This window comes from Nomascus leucogenys, chromosome 21 (genome assembly GCF_006542625.1).
Source record: "Nomascus leucogenys isolate Asia chromosome 21, Asia_NLE_v1, whole genome shotgun sequence".
In the NCBI taxonomy this organism is placed as follows: domain Eukaryota; kingdom Metazoa; phylum Chordata; class Mammalia; order Primates; family Hylobatidae; genus Nomascus; species Nomascus leucogenys.
The window spans coordinates 6,280,965-6,301,452 of record NC_044401.1 but is presented as its reverse complement, the minus strand read 5'-3'; the positions used below and the strand labels follow the sequence as shown (position 1 = coordinate 6,301,452).

Here is a 20,488-nt window from a genome sequence, read left to right as displayed (position 1 = left end):
AAACCAGAATCTAGGTATCTTTAATAGTACCATACAGTGCAGACTCTAGTGTATTAAGATGACACTTATGTTTCTTATTATAAAAGAACGTCTAAGTTTTTAGCCTTTTATAGTGGTGTTATCAACCAACTAATGTAGGTATTTCCTAATACTCTCACAACCAAAAAATTGGCCAATGGCAAATTAGGTGTCTGGTAACTGAAAGATCATAAAGATTTTACTATTTCAAAGCATTTATGCTAGAGTCACTTTTAACTACAGCTATAAATTACAAGGAGATAATTTCCAATAAACTATAACAACAGATTACAAAGCTGTATTTAGCTGTCTGTGGCCATTTAATAAGTCAAAACATAATGCAGCATTATCATTATGTCCAGATGTGACAAAGGCCCAGACTTCCCACAAAATATTCCTATCTCTATACTAGAATAAGACATCATCAGGAGAAGTACCTGAATAAAATCTCCCCTCAATGACCAGAAAAATAAATGAAGAAATTTTAGAGACCTATCTTAGACTTTAAACAATTAAATGTACTCACACCTTCCATGCATTCCACTCTTATCTGTTGGAGGTTTATATAGCTTCATCAGTAATATGTTCTATTGCTGACATATCAAAAGGCTTAATATCACACATGCAGCTTCAAATATATATATAAATGTCCACTAAATGTAAAAAATGCCTTCAGATTTTCATTATCATCACTGTATCCACAACACATCATGCTTTTTAAAGCACTTCAACATTTATTATTTTACTTGACTCTCACAGATTGTGTAACTGAGGAAAATATCTCTATTTTGAAGATAAAGATCCTGAGATACAAAAGTCAAGTGATTTGCCTACAATCATATTCTATGCTGACTTCTAGGGTTTTTTTAATCTAATATCTTTAAATTCTTTCATTTCTGCATTCTGTTACTTTGTTGAAATCATTATCGTACCTGTAATCTATTAGGTCAAATTAGCAAATATTTATCAATCAACTTCTATATGCAAGCACTCAATTCATGCATAATTGGCATTATTAACTTATTTGTGACATCAACAGGGGTAATATTAAAATTATTTAACAACTGACACAAAAGGTACCGACTAAAGAAACTGAACACTGAACAAACTGAAACATACCCTCTAAGTTTTATCAAGGGATATCAACTGCATGTCAGCTATGATGTGGGCATGACCAATAGAGTCTGATTTAATCACAAACTACAAATCATTTGTAGATGTTTATTTGGCCTGAAATGCTAGAAGAACATCTAAAGATTTAAGAGAACATGTAGAAAATTCTGGTAGCACATGGTCCAAAATTAACTTAAAGAAAATGCAAATATAAAGGAAAAAAAAATCTCCTTGGGTGCCAAGATTCAGAAATATGAACTAATTACTACCAAAACAAGCCATAATATTTTAAATTATTTTAATTTCTTTTTTTGTTTTTTGAGAGGGAGTTTCGCTCTTGTTGCCCAGGCTGGAGTGCAATGACACCATCTTGGCTCACCACAACCTCTGCCTCCCAGGTTCAAGTGATTCTACTGCCTCAGCCTCCCAACTAGCTGGGATTACAGGCATGCAACACGATGCCTGGCTAATTTTGAATTTTTAGTAGAGACGGTGTTTCTCCATGTTGGTCAGGCTGGTCTTGAACTCCTGACCTCAGGTGATCCACCTGCCTCGGCCTCCCAAAGTGCTGGGATTACAGGAGTGAGACACTGTGCCTGGCCAATTATTTTTATTTATGCATTTATATTCAAATATACTTAATTTTAATAAAATATATAAGTGGGGTTTTGAACATGTTTTTAGCACAATTTTTCTTTTCCTTTATTTCTTGGCTATCTGCTCCTCTCCTTTCATATTTCCTCTCATAAATAGTTATCTATTTTTATAACTTAGTATGCATCCTGCTACATTCTTCTTCCTTTAAAAATAACCCTACTATAAGGTAGGTATATACATATGCAGATATTACCTATAAATATACATATTCAAGGATTTTTGTCAGTATTTTTTAAAGGTTGAATATTATACACACTTTTCTATGCCTTGCTCTTCTCACTCATAAGAAACTCCTGGAAATTCTTTCAGAAGATCTGAGATTGCTTTATTTCACATCATTTAATGACAGCATAATATCCCATGGTTGAGTTTCCATTATTTACTAGCATTACCTTGTTAATGGGATTACTGTTTTCTGCAGTTTTACCACTACAATAACGTTACAACAACCTGGAAACCAAAAAATACACATGTTCTTAAATATTGCTACCTATATTTCTATGGAATATATTCCCAAAAATGAGACTGCCAAGTTAAAGCATTTGCAAATTATATGCAAATTATTGTTAGTCTTACAAGACTGCATTTTCTAACAGGTAGACTATATCACATTTCCACCAGTAACAAATGAGTTGCTTTTCCCCATATTACCACTAGCAATAAATGTTAAACCCATAAGACTAACACCATAACTTTTAAATGCTAAGAGGCAAAACCTCACTGTTAAGGTGCAAAATGGGAATATACTTTCATTTTTTTACATGGAGATCATCAGTTATGCCAGTCCCATTAATTTAAAAAATCCATCATTTTCCAACTAAGTTATCATCTTTTTCAGAATTTGCCAATCATTTCCACTGATCTATTATGTATGCCTAGGCCATCACCATGTTGTTTTAATTAGCTGACTTTGCAATATGTTCTGGTATGTGTAATACAAGTCCCTCCTCATTGCTTTTCCATATTTGCTTGCCTTTCGTTATCATTTAATCTTCCAAGTAGTTTTAAAATAACACTGTTGACCTCAAAAAAGAAAACAAAATCCCCCAAGATTCTAATTGGAATTGCATTATAGAATTTATTAACTTTGAAATAATATTTTTGTTGTTTTCCCATCCTAAACCAGTTTGTCCTTCTCTTAATCAGATCCTGTTTTATGCATTTTAATATCTTTGTTTTCATATAGTTCCTGTACCTTTCTTGAAAAACTTATTAATAGGCATTTTGTAATTTGTGTTTCTATGGAAAATGGAATAATATTTTCCCATTGGGAAAAAAAGTCTCGTAGATGCCCAAATTCCTCCAGAGTAGAGTTGTTTTCATCTTATCTTTTACCCAACTACCTTATCAATTTTTCTTACTCATTTTTCTAGATTTTAAAATTCAAGTTTCTATAATTTTTAGATCATATATCATCAGCAAGAGCCACCTGACATTCTTCTCTACAAATGTTAATGTTATATCATTTACCAACTGTATATGATAAAGCCTCTAAAATAATGTTAAATAATTGTGATGGTTCCTTGTCTAGTTTCTGTTGTTAATTAAAATGTTTTTAGGATTTAACAATTTAGGCCACGTGCAGTGGCTCACGCCTGTAATCCCAGCACTTTGGGTGGAGGCTGAGGTGGCAGGATCACTTGAACCCAGGAGTTCGAAGCTGCAGTGATCCCTGATCGTGCCACTGCATTCCAGCCTGGGCGACAAAGTGAGACCCTGTCTCAAATAAAAGACAAAAAAAAACCCAAAATTTAGAATACTTTTTGCCATTTATTGAGATAAACATGATTTTTCCCCTTTAATTTGATGATGTAATAAATTAAATTGGTATATTTCCTATTATTGAATCATGTTTACATTCCTACTTAAAAATATATTTTAAAATAGCTACTAGTGAGTTATTATTTTGATTCACTGTTAATATTTGCTAATATTTTCCTTAGAATTTTTTAATTTACTTCAAAAGTGAAATTATACATTTTTTACTATATAATCTTTAACAGAATTAGATATTAAATTAGGGAATATTTTGATATTTTTCCATGGCCTAGAATGATTTAAATTACATCAAAACAAAATTATGTATTCCTTATGTTTAAGTGACAACATCTGGTCAAATTTCTAATCTTTTCTATGCTAAGTAGTATCTGCTTTCTACTTCTTCTTAGGTCAATTTTTATCATTTATATTTGACTAAAAGCCCTTTTATTTCTCAAAAGGGTTTTAAATTTGTCACATAGCTACATTCTTATTTATTTTAACATTCTTTTCATCTTCCAGTTTTTTCTTCTTTTTCATTTTTAATTGTGTATCTTTGTCATTCATGTTCCTAAAGCTTTATTATTGAATTAAAATTCATATAACATAAACTCACCATTTTAACTGTATTAAAGTATACAATTCAGTGACATTCTGAAGGCTGTATAAATATCACCAACTACCTCCAGAACATGAATGTTCTGGTATAGGGTAAAGGAAACCCTATACCCATTAAGCAGTCATTCCCCATTTTTCCTTCTCCCAGCCCCTGCCAAACACTAATCTCCTGTTTCCACCTATATGCCTACTCTGGACACTTCATATAAATGAAATCACACAATATGTAGCCTTTTGAGTGTGGCCTCTTTCACTTAGCATGTTTTCAAGGTTCATCCATGTTATAGTATGTATCAGTACTTCATTATTTTTTATGGCTAATATTATATTGTATAGATATATCATAGATGAATAATTTTTATTCCTTCATTCGGCAGTTGATGGATATGAGTTGCTTCTGCTTTTTGGCTACTATGAATAATGCTGCCATGAATATTTGAGCATAAATTTTATGTGAACATATGCTATCACTTCTCTTGAGTATATACCTCAGAGTGGAATTGATAGGCTCATTTTCTTTTTTGCTTTATCATCTTCACAAGGAGTTTATGTATCACATTGATCTTTCCAAAGAACCAGCCTTTAGATTTATTTTGGGTTTTACTATATGGTTTTTCTATTTCATTACTTTCATCTTTCTAACAATCCTTTCATCTTCTACCTCGTATTATTCTTTATACTAACTTCTTAACATTAGGTTATCTTTATCTTCCATCTTCCTTAATAACAAAGGCCTTTAAGGCCATCAGTTTTCCTCTGACAACTGTTTTAGCTAGTTTTCATTGGCTTTTACAGAAAATATTTTCCTTTTCATTGCTTTCTAGGTGATTTCTTCTTTATCCAAAAGATATCTGGGAATGTTTTAATTTCTATGTAGATTTTTTTAACCTTTTAGAAAAACTGTTAAAATTTTATATATGTTAGCTTATAGTCAGAGAAAGTGCCTGCAAAATCTCTGTTGTCTAAAACTCAGTTTTCTTAGCAGCCAAGTGCAGAGATGTTGAAAAATATTTAAAGAATGTCAGATTCTACATGTATATCAAATCAAGTTTATGAATTACTCCATTTATCTTAGTCATTGTTTGTGTTTAACAGAACTGACTAGACCTTTCCAATAATTTGTATTCTATGTAATTACTATAAACAAACCTGCCGTATACAGATTTTATGTGGTTATTTTCTTCATAAACTGTGCCTTTTATTATAGTACCCCTTCTTTCTCTTTTAATACTTTTAACTTTGAATTCCATCGTATTTAATAACAATGTTGTCATTCATATTTTGCTATTTTTCTTTTGTTTGCATTTGTCTGATATCTTTATGCCTCTCATTTTACAAATAACTCTTCTTCATAACTTGGTCTTATTTTTCTTGTAATATAATTTAGCTGGTTTATGTTTTTTAGTGTAGTCTGATATTAACTGTCTTTTAATGGGAGAATTTAGCCCATATACACTAAATGTAGTAATTGATGTGCTTAATTGTATATTTTTTGGTTACTTTATATTCTTATTTTATATTATTGTTTCCTTATTCCCTTCTCTATTTTGCTTCATCAAGTGGCTATGCATTCTATTGTCTCCTTGTTAATATGTAAGTTCTAAGTGCCATTTCATTGCATTAAAGATTATCTTCCCTTTCTGTACTCTAATAAACAGATTAATATATGTAAAAGACACTTTCCCCCATCAAGAGATTCTATTCCCCCTTTCCCCTTTTCCTAAATAAATGAGATCTTTAGAATATATTCACTTCCATCCCTCTTCTCTTCCTCCTTTCCTCTCATCTCCCACCACCCATTTTCCTCCTCTTTCATTTTCCAGCTGCCCACCTTCTCTATCTCCCATGTTCCAAAGAGACAGCTTAGTACATTTTAAAATTTCCTAAAGAAATATCCTTTTATTTCAAGAGCCTCAAATTACCTATTGTATTTCATATTGCTAGCCACTTATCTCTGTTAGATAAAATTATACACACACACACAAATTATATATAAATGCTCATTATTCCTACCATTTTCTTTCCTCTTCATCTTCCTCATCTTAAAGTCTTTGTTCTAGTTCATTTGTTGTTTGCTTATAATCTGGACTCTGGCATTTTCTCAGAGGGGATATAATCACTACATACAATGAATTCTTGCATATTCTTAAATGTATTTCTTTCTCACCTCGGCTTGCAAATAACTTTCTGGGCATGGAGATTCTTGAATTATAGTCATTTTCTTTCAGCAGTCTGCAAATATCATTCCACTATCTTGTAACTTCCAGTGTTACAGATATGCAAATAAGTCCTATGATACTTTGATATTTTCCCCTTTATATGAATTTGTTTTTTCTACTTGAGGGTTTATGTCTCAATTAATTTTTTGATTTCAGAACTTTTATTAGGATATACTTAAATGTGTCTTTTCTTTCAATCAAGACAATAAATCATTAAACCCTTTTAATCCACAGACTCCAATCTTTCTTAATATCTGATAGATTTTGCTATTTTTTTTTTTAATTTTTACTTTGGGAGGCCAAGGTGGGTGGATCATAAGGTCAGGATATCAAGATCATCCTGGCTAACACGGTGAAACCCCATCTCTACTATAACTACAAAAAGCCAGGCATGGTGGCACGCACCTGTAGTCCCAGCTACTCGGGAGGCTGAAGCAGGAGAATAGCTTGAAGCTGGAAGGCGGAGGTTGCAGTGAGCCGAGATCATGCCACTGCACTCCAGCATGGGCAACAGAGCGAGACTCCGTCTCAAAAATAAATAAATAAAATTTTACCTCTTCATTATCTATACTAATTTTTCCCACTGTAATTCCTATCATTCACATTTTGATGTCTATATCTATCCACCAAATCTCATCTTTTTTATTCAATATTTCATCATGGTTTTTTATATGCTTGGATACATTTCTTACATTTGGTCTTTTCATTCACTAATTCATGTTTCAACAGTGACTATGCTCTCCCACAAATCCTGAGTTGTTCAAATGAGATACATTTAATATCTGAAATTATTTTCTGTTCTTTGAATTTCCTTAAGTGCTCCCAATTTTTGTTTTCAAATTCAGTTTTCATGTTTTTGCCAGTAGTCCTAGTTACCCAGAGTGTGTACTCTGATTTTCCTCTCTCACTTGCTATGGGTCTCCTTAAATGAATTGCTATTTTTCGCTAACTCACTGGAGCTCAGGTCTGGTTGCCAGATTATCCTAAATGGCAGAAATATCACAGGTGGTGAAAAGCAAAGGTAAACAGCCTGTCAGTTCCCTGCAAAGGCACATGGAGAAAGAGCTCTGTTGTCCTATCTCTATTTCTTTTTAGCCTCCAAAGACAGAGAGGACTCCACCAGGACATTCAGCTACTTTAGCTTTTTAGCAGTTGGAGATACTTTGGTACTTAAAATGGATAAATACTGACCTTCTCCTACAGGAGTTCACAAACCTCTAAAGCCCAAGCTCTTCCTCCCAATGTCTGTTGCTTTCTCATATTTACCCATGGACTCCAGCACCATTCTCCAGTTGCTTGCCCAACTGAAGGCATAAGTTTCAAAGCAGTGTTTCTCTGCCCAAGGTGTCATGACAGTTGTTTATAGGTCACAGCAGCCATTTGCTTCAGAAAGGCAGGCAGCTTGGAATTGGAAGTGAAGAAGATAACCATATATAGCTACTTTGTTTTCAAAGTCTTTAATTTTAAAAAAGCCTGGGGTGGAGTGGGGTATGTGGGTGTGAGGTACGTCTGGACTTCATTATACTTATTCCTAAGAATCAATAGTTTCCTCAGAAAGCATATTCCTGAATATATAAAATGACAATATGTTCTTCTGCATGCTCTTAGAGATCGTGAAATACACTCCAGCTATTAATCACTTTAAGTAAGCTTTAATGCAATCCCAGTTTTATTATTCCAGGACTTAATTATCTTTTGTTTTGAAAACAACTTCAAATCAATTTGCTGTAGTTTCAGTTAGAAAGACATATTATGACTTTAGCCAATCAAGTTTGCCAATGTCTAACAAGTTTTATAAATATGAAAAAGTATGTCAGCTATTTATATAGGAATTACATGTGTCCCACATGTGGTTTACATGATGTTACCCTCTATATTGTTCACAACCCAATTACCTTTTTTGCTTTCTAGAAGAGCTAAGGATTATATTATATTATCACTAATATTACAGTGTTTAACTGGATGAGACTTCTAAATAACTCAGATAATTAGGTAAAATAATTAAACCTATTTTTTAATTGTGTGAAATTTTATGAACATTCCTTAAGAATTAGAAAGCTCATATAAAAAGTTCAAAATCTCAATTGCAATCTATGAATTACAAAGCATATTGTGCTCTGTTTGTCCCTCTATCCAGATAGGAATCATATAGGATATGAAATATGGGTTTCATCCTTAAATCAGCAGATAATATAATTCTGTGTACTCTATTCAACACAATATACTGAATTGATTATAGTAGATTTGCTTTACCACTGATGGGAGATACCTGACATATTTCTTTTCTGAATCACAGTAAATGTAATTTTATTGGAATTTCTACCATGATAGAATTTCATTAAGTACCTAAAAGGATAGAAAACTGTGAACATGTACAAACACGTTGGGTCTTGGAAAAGTACAGGGAAAGTCTATAATAGGTAATAACAATTTTAACAATGCTAAATTTGAACTCCAATAAGTAAATGGATAGTCTAGTAAGGAAAAATAATTTTCCTAGGATAAGTACAAAAAAGCCCGATGAACATGAATCCCTCCTGTGTGCCAGATATTAGGCTAAGCACTAAAGCTATAAAGATAAATAAAGCATGGTACCTGTCGTTAAGGAACTGCAGTTAAGTGTACTATAATTCTAAATGTTACCTTTCCTAAGTGATGAACGTCAAAGAATTTAAGTTATAAGTTAAACTGCATATAAAACATCACACTGAATCAAATTCACTTTACACCAGATGCACCCATTTTGCATTATAAAACTCATCATTACACATATAAGACAGAAACAGAGTAATGCATACTCCAAATGACAGAAACAACCATTTATTTTTGGCTCTTACACACTTTGGTAATTCTGTAATGCAGAATATTTGAATCAGAAGAACCGAGAATTTTGTTCATTTTTCCCATACTGCTTTTCAGCTCAAATGACCCCTTTAACACAGTATTGCCTTGTTCTCAACCTCTTTCTAAAACAAGAAAGATTATTAAAAGCATGAGTGTTCAAAGGTATTTCTCTGAGGGTCAGATGTATAAAGGACAGTGAGATACAAACAACATGGCTGTTAAGAACACTAGGTCCCACAGGCTATCAAAATTACAAGAACAATAGAGTACCACTGATGATGAACTTGAGGAGAAAGGTGCCTTGCACGAACTGAATGTTGATAATTTTTCTAACTTTAAATACATTTTTCAGTGATGTATCCATTTGAATTATATAAAATTATTATTATACTATACTTCTTAATGCACTAAAAATAAAGGAATAAAGAAAATATCAGATATTCTCATAAGGAACGGTAAAGACACATAAGGGATGGTATAGCAATTTCATTATTCTTTGACTGCATTCAGATGATACAGCTAATATTTGTAATATAGCTTAAGAGTGAACATTATCTTTTGAAAACTTTTTAAGTTTTTAGTACCTCGTATACAAAGGGCATATGAGTATGTATGTATACATGACACACGTACTTGGTTGGAGGTAATTTAAATTATCTGAAGTAAAAATTCACTTTAAAGGTTACTATAATTCCTTTTAATTCATGCATGCTGACTATACTAAATATAATCCAAAGTCATGTACACTGACTTTACCTGAACCGATTTGAGACTACTACTCTGATAGAAATGCATTTATACTATCAGATAAAATTAAATCTTTCTTTCAGTACAGTGACAAATCAAGGAAAAGTTAAAGTACATAATAAAAGTCTAGACTGTATTCCACTCAAAGCATAGTAGAGGCTGTTTTAAAATTCCATGAATATGGGAAGGAGGAGACAAAGGCTAAATTCCATAATAAATAAAACAAAATTAAGGTATATAATATTTTACCCCTCATATCCATCACATCCTCAAGAAAGTTAACAGATGTTTTCTTGTTTTTGAAAATTGGACAGCAAACAACAATGTAGATTATAAATGTTCCTAGAACAGTGATTTCCAAATTGGGTGGCACACAGTAGGCATTCAATAAATGGCTTACCACACAGATTGTGCTACATTGCATATCTTTGGCATGCACTTAAACTTACTGCCTAATTCTAGGTTAGGACTGATGATCATGTTTTTGTGCCAAAAGCATAGCAGTCTTTGTTTTCCAAACTCTCGGTGACCCATATTTAAGCCAGCTATTGGTTTCTGAAACAAATGTTAAGGGCACAAAGAACAAACAAACACAAAAGCCTTCCAAAGTCATAGGATTTGCTACCCTTTGAATATATTGTTTCTGGCCTCCCTCACCCCTATTTCTGTATGATACCTGGTTCTTGGTTATTCAGTCGGGTTTGATTTAGTTTTCCTTTTTGACCTCTACCTTCCCAGAACTTCCAGTAATACTTCCTTTGTCCTGCTCCTATCCATGATTTCCAAGGCCTGCTTTAACATGGTACCCAGCTCCACTGTTGCAAATAGAACTAAATCAGGCAGCAGTTAAGAGTCCATTCACTGTACAACCTTTAGACAAATTCTCTATCATCATTTTTAATTCTAGACTGAAGAGTTATATTTTAAAAAGATCTCTCACAGCAACCATTGTTCCTACTTACAAGTCCTTCACCTTGTACCCTTCTCTAGAACCTTCTCCAAATCTATGCCTTTCTGAAATAAAATTGCCATTATTAATCTGGGCAAGCACTGAGTTAAAATCATCCCAGAATAGAGGTCTGATGGGGTGGTGATTAAGAGCTTAGGTTCTCCAGAGCTGTACTTGAGTTTAATTTCCCATGTGTTTTATACTTAGCTGTGTGACTTTGAACAAGATACTTACCCTTTCTGAGCCTTCACATATCTTTAAAATTGGGATAATAAAGGTACCTGTCTCACGGGATTGTGGAATTAACTGAAAAAATGCAGATATAACCAATGACTGCAACAAAGTAAGATCTCAGTAAATGTTGGCTACTATTGGTGTTGGTGGTGTGATTAGTATTACTGTTTAATACAAGGATAGAATGCATTTACTTTTCACTGTGCTTCCCACTAATAATTTTGCTAGTCTTTTTGGTACTGATGGCTTTAGAAGAGTTACAGTGATGCTTCAATACGTATACGTAAATAAGCTGGTTAACACTAAAACCAGCTTCCCTGAGGCACATTTAGAGTATCTTTTCCATTATTTGCATGCATTGAAGCATTCATACCACCTTTTGGGTCCAACAATTGATCTAAAATTATTCTTACAATTCCTCCTGATTAGCTAGATGTTTGGTAAGCTAAAATAGCTTAGCATCATCTAACAGAGAGTATATTTTGGCTATGAGGTGATTTATAATATATTATATGATCAGTACCAGGAACATCTGGAGCTGTGGGTGGATGTGAGGAAATGAGAGGATTCAGGATAGTATAGCTTCCTGCAGATAGCTGTTTCCATCTAAGGTAACGTTAGATGGCTTTCAGCCTTTCACTACCATTCACACTAGCAAAAAGGATGAGTCAATTAAACAGAAACTGAGAGTAAAATTTTAAATTAGAACTTTGAGGTTATCATTAAAGATCTATCAAGTAGGTATATACAAATTGTATATAGGTGTTTCTTTCAATATACAACAGGACAATATTTGCAGTCTTTTCTAACAGATTCTTTCCTCTGTGAAACATCAAAATAGTCAGATTTCTTTGCCTACTTTATCTTCCTTCCTATGTAAATCTATCTGTGCATGGATATAATATAAGATCAAAAACTAAATGCAGTAGTTAAAAATTACCAATTTTATAAGATCTGCATGGAGGTGGTTCCTGATTACTCAATGTATACCTATTTTTTGCTTAGAGAAGAGAATCACAAAACCAAATTTATCTTTTATCTTTGAATAAATGTATCTATCTATAGATTTTATAGAAATAGAAAAATGTGAGTTGATTCATTCTGTTGTTACCTGCATCCTCAATTTAACAACTTTATGCTGCATGAAATGCAGAGTCAAGTTTACAATAGATTGTTCTATTACCAATACACCTTCCTGAGTTAAGATGAGTTGGCAAAGTATGTAAACTAATAGATTTATTATACTTACCCACTATGAAAGTTTATAAGTACTTAATATCATATATCTATACTTTACTAGTGTGCTATGTTAGAAAGCAAGTATCATTAAAATTAAACTTTTATGAAAGACTAAAAGTGGAAAGCAAAGTCAAGTATTTTACATATACTGTTTCTAGGTGTCATAAGCATCAGTTTCAGTAACACTACCAGAAGCTAAAATAACAATTCAATTGTTGAAGGAAACAAACTCAGATGATTAGAACTGAAAATGACCCTAAAAATGAAAAATCTAAGGTGCTAATAAGCTGGAGATCCGCATAGATTATGCAACATGCCATAGATCATATAACTAATTAGTGGCAGCAGTAGACCTAGAACAACCTCTACTAACTCCACATCTGAAATTTTTGACAATGTATAATAAAGTAAGAGTTAAATTTAATATATGAGAGATTGAAAAGGTAGATATTGTCCCCAAGTTAAAAATCTTTGGATGTAATTACTTCTACTTACTTAATTTTATATTCCTAAGACAACATATTTAAAATACCATAAAACTGTAAAAACTGGTTAGAAGTAATGAAAACTACAAACAAAATTTATGCTTTATCTTGAATCAAAACCATGGAAAAGGCCATTTTCTTATGTCTAAAGGAAGCCAAGGATTTACTGAAAATGTGTGTGAATGAGAGTGTGTAAGTGTGTGTGGCGGTGGTAGGGGTCTTTGTTTTGTTTTGTTTTGTAAATTGTTAGAGATTGTTCTATTAATAGTTTCCTTTTGTAATGGTAATCTGTGCTCCAAAATGAGGGCACACTAAAATGAATTTCTGATAATTTATAAAGCAGTGAAATACAAATAAATTTCTAGAAACTTACTAATGACAGTAAGAAAATGAGTACCAAGAGTTTCAAAATTAAAAATAAAAATCTTTTTAATATTATGTTGAATTAGAACATCTTTTTAAAAGCCAAAAGTAAATGAAAAGAGATTAAATTGGTACACTCAACTCTCTAAACTGTGTGTATATTTTTCTTAAAGTGCATATCCATGAGCTGACAGTAAAGACAGGCTGGCTGCTTTGTTTGACTATAGTTCTGTTTACCTCATACTGTCAAGAATGGATTTTGACACAGTATTAATATTGCTATTTTTATTGATATAATTAGCACTGCTATAAATAATTTCTTGGGCTGCCATATGTAAGTATATCATTACAATCAGCAGTATTTAGTGCTTCTTCTTCTTATATGACACCTTGAAAACAGACTGTTGGCCCAAAGAACAAAAGTGACCTCATGATATGGGAATCACTGAAAAAAACATTGCCCTGTCAATAGAGACTACTGTTTTGTGTATGACTTCACTAAACAAACTAGTTTATATTTGTTTGAAACTAAAGTTTCTCACCAATCTGCTGTTTCAATTTCACATCACACCATATTGTACCTAAAACAGGCAATCTGGATTCATGTTGCTACTTTTTCTTCCCCCAAACAGCTCAGGAATGGGTTTGAAATACAAGGCTTGAATATATAAAGCAAAATAATTAAGACACCCAAAATTCAGAATGGGTAGGTGAAAACAAGTACACTTGAAACCATTTGTGTAACTACTAGTGGGTGGCCCACTGTGAGTTTTTGATTATATGAAAGCAAAATCAAAACATATTTTATCTTGCCTCTAGATCACATCAGCTGTGACAATAACCTTATCTGGACCTTGAATAGTTTGTTCATAAAACAAAGTAGGGTGACTGACCCAGTGCATATTCAACACAGAATATGAAGGCCAAAAGAAAATGACAATACAATTCAAAACAAGTTTGTGGAAATTTTAGACTAGTATATTAAAACCTTTCTTTGTCTCTATCACTTGACAGATGGTTAGCCTTCACACAGCCTAGTATCTCTGGCAAAGAAATGACTGTGTCTAGCCAATAACACCCCAAATTTTGACTTAAAATTAAGCACTGTACACATGCTTAGACTTACCTTACAAATATGAATATTAATAAACTTAGTCATGCTTACTTTATTACTATAAAAATTTGATAGATGTCAAGATTTCATCTTCTGCCGTTAAGAATACCTTCTTGAAACTCAACTATTTTAGGTGGATATAAGGTTCTACGAACTCTGCACTTCAGATTTCATTCATTTCACAGGTTGGCTGGTAATCATGCTTAAAAAAAATACTTCCAAAATAACATTTCATCCCAAAAATATTATAAAATTTATAGAAATTTAATTAGCTTGTGTTTCTATGCTATCCATAGGAAAGTTTTGGTAACAAAGTGGCTTAAACAAAATCACCAGGGAACCCTGAATACACTCCATGTCAAGGACCACAGGCAGGACTGTAATTATTTATCCAGTACTGATATGTCTTTATTCAAAAACTGCTCATTTATAAATATATACTCACACACACATGCAAACACACATCGATCAACCATCCTTACCAAAAAACAGGAAACGGTCTTACTTTTTAACATTCTATTAGCCATTCTTCCATTTTGCTCTTTAAAAAAAAATTCAACTGAGGCTGGGCGCGGTGGCTCACACCTGTAATCCTAGCTCTTTGGGAGGCCGAGGCAGGCAGATCACGAGGTCAGGAGATCAAGACCATCCTGGCCAACATGGTGAAACCCTGTATCTACTAAAAATAACAAAAAAAATTAGCAGGGTGTGGCTGTGTGCGCCTGTAGTCCCAGCTACTCAGGAGGCTGAGGCAGGAGAATTGCTTGAATCTGGGAGGCGAGGCTGCAGTGAGCCAAGATTGTGCCACTGCACTCCAGCCTGGCGACAGAGCAAGACTCCATCAAAAACAAACAAACAAAAAAAAAACAAAAAATTTCAACTGAAACAATGTATTCCATTAGTTATAAAGTCTGTTTCCTCCTAAATCTTCCTATTTATAGCTTTCAGATGCTGGCAAGTCTGTATACAAATAGCCAGAGGCAATCACAAACTGCTCTAAAGTGCATTAATATGTACCCTTCCTGGAAGAGGCTGATTATGTTCCAAATTAGCATAAATAGAGATCTAATGTAGGTATAAGCGTGACAAACCCTCCATGGCACAGGATGGGAGGACTGGGGGAGGGAGGATTGTACTAAAAAAAGTTATTCCACTTAAGAACTAAACTTGTATTTGGCTAACAAAGTAAGACTCACCATGACAGATGGGAAAAAAAATTAAAAACTGTTATTTGAGAACTATGAACTAGGTTTTGGAAAGGTGAGACACCCACTACTTGAAGTCACAAACTCAACATTAAATCATATACTCATTTAACCAGGTACCAACTTTCCTTCTGTTAGAAACTCAGGATTTTTACACCTACAGGCTAAATGATTAAAGTATTACTAAAATCTTCTGTAATGTTCCTCTTGCATTACAAATAAGTCTATTAAAGCAGAAAAGTGCCAATCAAATGCTTTTGAAAAAATAGTTTAAATAACAAAGCATTTTTTGCAGGTCTCTCCTCTTTAATGTCGCCTATAAACTAATTACAATAAATTTTCACCTTCTCTTGATAAAATCACAACTGAAACTAGGCATGGTGGCATGCACCTGTAGTCCCAGCTACTAGGAGGCTGAGACAGGAAGGCGGATCACTTGAGCCCAGGAGTTAAAGTACAGCCTGGGCAATAAAAGGAGATTCCCATCTCAAAAAACAAAAAAGAAACCCAGAACTGAAAAAGATTTAGGTACTTGATTTTTCAGATATGTTCCTAAAAACAAATCCTAACCAAAAATTAACAGATATTCTAGCTTTTCTTTTACCATACTTTGCTAACAAGATAATACTATGTAGGAATTTTATAGTAAATTTCAAGACACAAGATTTTTTTAATATAAAGCAACATTTTATTTATTTCAAAGACATTATTAAAATCATGAAAAAAAATCCCTATCTGTTAAAATTACCAACTGAAATATATGGAGAAAGTTTCATGACAATAACAAAAGGTACAAATAAGAAATAAACTAAGATCTTCCTTTCCTATCACTGCCAACTGGTAAACACCTTCCTCCTTCTCAAACTTCTGTAAGCTCTTTCAAACTGTAGTTCCTAAAACAAGAAAGCAGCTAGGTTTTAAAGTTTCATTAAAAAATCTCCTCCCCTAACAATCTAAAATGCACAAAGTGTGTTTGGCATTAGAATGTAAGCTCCACAAGGGCAGGCAATTTTCTCTCTTGTTCATTATTACACTCCAAGTGTCTAGAACAATATGATAAATTTAACCATCCATTTCAGAAAAATAGGATTATTTCAGAGACTAAAGCAAAGCCCATCAATCTCTACTTCTGTATTCCAAATGTTTTAAAGAAGTCTCTGCTTGCCACTGATTCTGTAAAGTTATTCAAAATAATATGTAATTATTTTATAAATTAGGAATTTAGTTGTAGCTTTTATTGCCCTTCTAAAACGACCTAATTATTCAGACTGGCCTTTTTTTCTAGAAAGTCCAATTTACCTAATTATTCAGACTAGCCTTTTTACTACAAAGTCCAATTTGTCTAAAAAGTCTTCTGAAAACTTTCACTAATGCAACAAAAATAATTGACTTAAAATACTTTTTCCTTAGATTTTCTTCCTATACCAAGTAGTCAAATTCTTATTAACAGGACAACAAGAGGAATTAGATATTTGCGGGTCTCAAAAACTTTCTGATCCAATTATATAAGAAACTGGCATCACATCAGCTGATAGTTCTAAACACCCCCTTCCCCAGTTATAGCCCTCACATGAAAGTTTCTCTTTCCTCTAGTATTCCATTTAATCTCATATTTTCTTTTAGTAGCTAGTCAATGTACACATGACCTATATGCGCATTTTCTTGGTTTTGTAGTAATCTTAAAACACGGGCCTAGATGGGTAAGCATAAAGACTTCTTCCTGGAAATGCATAAAATTTGACAATTTTTAATCTGATACTTTCTTTAGCTTGTTAAAATTAGGACCTCACCGTGAAAGGGCATATTGCTGTGGAGGCTGGTAGCCAGCAAACTTGTCACCTGATCTTCATATGCACAAGGCCTGTATTCCACTGGTCTATAAAATCTGAAATCATAAAACCAAAAATATCCAATTGCCCAACTCACTGAGCAGCTAATATAGTTCTAGAAATCTCACTTTTCTTCTTCTCACCTGTTTACTTCAACACCGTGTCCCCAAACCTAAGGCCCTCCAAAATTGAGCTCCATAAAAATCACAACCCCAATCTTGAAAATTAAGCCTTGAGTACTGAATAGTTACATCAACAATTCCTCAAAGGCAATTTCAAACGCTTTCCTGGGAGACTACTGGAAAGACGGCACAGGGATATCACCATGCACTATGTGTGCAACAACTCTGATATATTCTAAGAATCACAAAGAACAAAGGCATGAAAATCAATGTATTTTTTTTTTCTTTCACTAGAAAAATACAGATTCTTCATTTTAAAGCAAAAACACAAAAAGTAGCCACATCTCGACTGGGCAAACTTACAGTTGACCCTCAGTATCCATGGGAGATTGGTTCTGGGACCTCTCTAGGAAACCAAAATCCACAGATGCTCAAGTCCCTTACATAAAATAGTGTAGTATTTGCATTTTACCTAAGCACATTCTCCCATATACTTTAAATCATCTCTAGGTTACTTATAATACCTAATACAAGTAAATGCTATTAATAAATCGTTGTTACACTGTATTGTTTAGGGAATTGTGGCAAGAAAAAAATCTATATATATTCTATTCCATCTATTCCCCCACACCCAAAATATTTTTGATCTGCTGTTGGTTAAATCCACAGATGCAGAACATAGGCACAGGAAGGGCTGACTGTATGTGACTGGGAGTGGAGGAGGATCTGTATAAATATTTCCACAAGATAGCCAAGGGTACTTGGGATTGGGAGCATGAACAGAAATGAAAACAAACCATTATAAATTTAAGGATGACTGGTTATCACTTAAATTCAGTGTCTACAGCTATTTTATTTATAAAATGGTAATTGTTTTAAAATTTTCAATGGCAACAAGTTACAACAGTAACTTCAGAATAGCATTCACTTGAAAACACTGGGTGAATGGCTCCTATAATTTTTTTAGCTGAAATGTATACACCGCCACGCAGTGAGGAAACTTTAGCACCAGTTTGGTATTTTTAATAGAAAAAACAGTGGAGAAGATTTTCCCATGTCTAGAAAGGTAACATGTTCAACTTAGGTTTGGCCAATGCTGATTCTGAGGACAGTACTACACCCGCAAGCTTCCAAACTACTTCCTGATTCATTCAGATTTTTACTGGAGAGCTGTCATCCTGCTACCGACCTCATTCAACCCGGTTCCGAGTGAGAGATCAGCGGATTACCGCGCTAGGTACCGTAGCTGTACGCCATATTGTGTTTTTCGCTAATGTTTATAGTTTGTGTGTGTGCCTAGCATATGTTTCTGCAAGTGTGTTTATCAATAGAACTTTTAGAAAATCCCTGCCTCCTGCCTCTTCAGCATCCTTAAAAAGGGTAACAGCTGGGGGCGGGGGGAGGACCCAAAAGCCACACAGACAGGAATGCATTAAACAATGTACGAGAGACGGCATTTGTTTTAAACTTTCAAGAACCTTCCAACCATTTTTATATCAGGAATCAAAAAGTGTTAACATGTTTTAATGTTTCCAAAGTGGCCCAAAGGAGAAGAGAAAGAAGGAAAGGTGTGTCTTCCCTTCCCAAGCCCCCTCCTCTCTAGTCGTAGAAGCGAAGCAGGCGGGGGCCGGGAGCTCCGGCGTCTGGAGAGGCATCCAGCGGCTGTGGGGCCAGGACACCTCCTGCCCCCCAGTTCTCTGAAGACGCTCCAGAGACCGCGAGAGCCACGGCAAGCGGGGTAGAGCGAGGAGGGAGGGGACAGAAGACAAGCGGGCGCCTCTAGCAGCTCCTGAGCCCCGGCTAGTCCCCCTCAGCTCCTCTTCTTGGAAGCAGCGGCTCCAGGCGCAGGGAGTAGAGAGAAGAAGGCAGAAGACACGTTTCCAGCTGCGGGACGTCCCGCCCGCCCCGCCACCCGCCGACCCTCCCGCGCCTCCCTCCCGCCTCCCCGCCCAGTAGGGCGAGGCAGCCGCCGGGCGCTAAGAGGGGCGCCGAGGGAGGGGGCGCGGGCGGGGCGCGGCGCGGGGGCGCGCGCGCTCGTCCAGCTCAAGGCCCGCTGGCTCGCCGCTCTGTAAGTCGCTCCCCCAACCCCACCCCGCTGCCCTCCTTCCCAGTCCCGCCGCCCCCCACTCCAGGCGCCTCACAGACGCCTCATCCCCCTCGGCACGCACACACTCCTCCCTCCCTCCCGCCCCACAACAAATTAGAGTTTTTGGCATTACCTCCTGGCGTTCTTTAATCTTCTTTCCTCAACTCCTAAACTTCCCCCCGCCCCTGCTTCTTCAGCAGAAGGCCCACATTGGACGCTTCACTCCGCGAACCCTCTATCTCTTCCCGCTATAGGATTGCTCTCACGCCACTCTTGGCTTCAGTGAGCCAATGAGAATGGGACGCCCCTCGTGAGGTTGCCGCCCATAAACAAAATGCACTCTTCCTTCTCCCCTCCGCCCCCCCGTCCCCGCCCCTTTCTTCCTCTTCCCTCATCTCTGTCACCTTCGATTGGGCTAAAAGCGGCCCAATCCGCTATCTCAAACATCCATTGGGACGCAGAAACTTCGCTCAGAGAAGTATTAACAGGCGATTGGTGGACGATCCTTCCACTTCGCCCACCCCCACAACCCCCTCCCCTCGCCGCACCTTCACCCACTCTGAAGAGGTCAATCGTATCTCGTTGTTCAGTGATCCGGGAGGTGGAAGGCTATTGGTTCAGGGAGCCCGTCAGACCGGACTGGAGTGAGCCGTGATTGGTCGACACAGGCGCAATCAAGTTCGGTTGCTTACTCCTCCGCTCCTCCCTTCTTTTCCTCCACGCCCCCTCTCCCCCACCCCCTACTGCTTTTACTTTCTACGCATTTCTATTTCCTCCTTTATTTATTTATTTGTGATAAACTTAAATGACCCGGCGATGGAGGCGGTACTCTAGGAGAAGGCTGAGGATGACGAGCGGCGGCCTGGGGCCAATTGCCGAGAGGGCTGC

The 20,488-nt window shown here is 35.5% G+C and overlaps 1 protein-coding gene across 1 annotated transcript in view; it reads right to left on the bottom strand.

The window, feature by feature from the left end:
- The window catches only part of ZBTB20 (zinc finger and BTB domain containing 20), an 807,544-nt gene extending 787,700 nt beyond the window's left edge, over nt 1–19,844 (bottom strand). The window contains exon 1 of the mRNA XM_030802021.1: nt 19,734–19,844. The gene's annotated coding sequence lies outside the window, so the exon portion shown is untranslated. The remainder of the gene's footprint in view (nt 1–19,733) is intronic.
- Nucleotides 19,845–20,488: the final 644 nt, after the last annotated feature.